Source organism: Penaeus chinensis, chromosome 8 (assembly GCF_019202785.1).
Source record: "Penaeus chinensis breed Huanghai No. 1 chromosome 8, ASM1920278v2, whole genome shotgun sequence".
Lineage (NCBI taxonomy): Eukaryota > Metazoa > Arthropoda > Malacostraca > Decapoda > Penaeidae > Penaeus > Penaeus chinensis.
In genome coordinates, this window is record NC_061826.1 from 41,248,604 (window position 1) to 41,250,251 (window position 1,648).

A 1,648-nucleotide genomic window follows, 5' to 3' on the forward strand; every position below is an offset into this window, starting at 1 on the left:
CAGCCATCTATATAGAGCATAAGAAATAGAGTAATAAACAACACAGGTACAGTTGCAGCGGCCTCCTATTTACCGCAAAATGACAAAAATATCCATTGCATGTCACTGCTTACACACTAAGTTCACAAAACCCTTACACTGTTTTTAATGTTGCATTAAGTGCTAATAAAATGGGGGTACAGGGTGCTGTGTTGGATTGTCAACAGCTATTTTGGGTTCACATGATAGCCCATTTTTTTTTTTTTTTTTTTTTACCGTCTCTGGAGTTGGGTCGCTCTCGGTAAGAAATACCTACATTTTACCCCACAATATCCACTGCACCTTTCATGCCCTCCTTCCCTGCTATCGGGGCCATGAATGTGGGAGTTTGGGGGAATATTGCGGCATAATTTCGATATATATGGCTTGTACAAAGTGAGAGGAATCCATCGATACCAAAATCGTCGGGATCGGCTATGGGACGCTATCCCAAAATTACCGATCTCAAATATACCACACCTCGACAAGCGCTATCACAAGTCCTATTACAAGCTGGACAATCCCATGTCAAACATTTCCTACAATACACGTGTTACAAATACCAACAAATAAAAAAGAGTAATAACTATCCAATGAACTCAAAACACACCAGACCAAAAAAATAAATAAATAAAAAAAGAATTCTTTACGCTGAGCACTGGTTCTTCCCCGAGCGAGTAAACAAACTGAATGAATTCAGTTTGTTTACGTTAGTCAGCTGTTCCGCGATTCCCACGCTGCTTTGTTATTGTTTTTGTTAATGGCGGCGGGGTGTTTGAATGTTGCCGTCTGTTGCGGTCCTGTTTTTTTTACTTTTGGGGGTAGTTTGTGATGTTTTTGTAATTTTTGGTAATGGTTGTTGATATTTTATTGTTTTTGTGTTATTGGTGGCGGTGGTGGTTATTTCATTTTTGCAATTATCATCGGTCATTATGATTTCAATTATTATTATAATCATTATCATCATTATCACTTATCATCATCAAGAGCATCCGCAGCTGAATGAAGAACACTATGATTATCAATATCATTATTATCATTATTATTATTATTATTATTATTATTATTATTATTATTATCATCATCATCACCATTAGTATTATTAATACCATTATCATTATCTTAATCATTACTATCATTATTATAATTATTATAATTACCATTATCATTATGTTGTTATCATTATTATTGTTGATATTATTATTACTATTATTAATCATTAGATTAAACATTATCAATATCAATATAGCAATGATTATTATGATAATGAGAAAGATAATAATAATAATAATCATAGAAATTATAATTATCATAATGATTATCATTATTATTGCTATTATTATTATCATCGTTATTATCACTATTATAATTACAATTATAACCATTATTATCATCATTTTCATTATATCAATAATAATAATAATAATAATAATAATAATCTTGATAATAACTATTATTGTTGTTGTTATTATAAAAACAATAATCATTATCATTACTATAACCATAATTATTATCTTGAAGATGAGGATGATTATTATCATTATCAGTATTATTATTATTACCATATTTATTATTATTATCCTTTATATGATTATCAAAATTTTCTTTTCATTATCATTATCATCAGACA

The 1,648-nt window shown here is 29.7% G+C and overlaps 1 protein-coding gene across 1 annotated transcript in view; it reads right to left on the bottom strand.

Moving 5' to 3' along the window:
• LOC125028245 (serine beta-lactamase-like protein LACTB, mitochondrial) overlaps positions 1-759 on the bottom strand; it is a 13,072-nt gene extending 12,313 nt beyond the window's left edge. The window contains exon 1 of the mRNA XM_047617661.1: positions 669-759. The gene's annotated coding sequence lies outside the window, so the exon portion shown is untranslated. The remainder of the gene's footprint in view (positions 1-668) is intronic.
• Between the last annotated feature and the right edge of the window lie 889 nt (positions 760-1,648).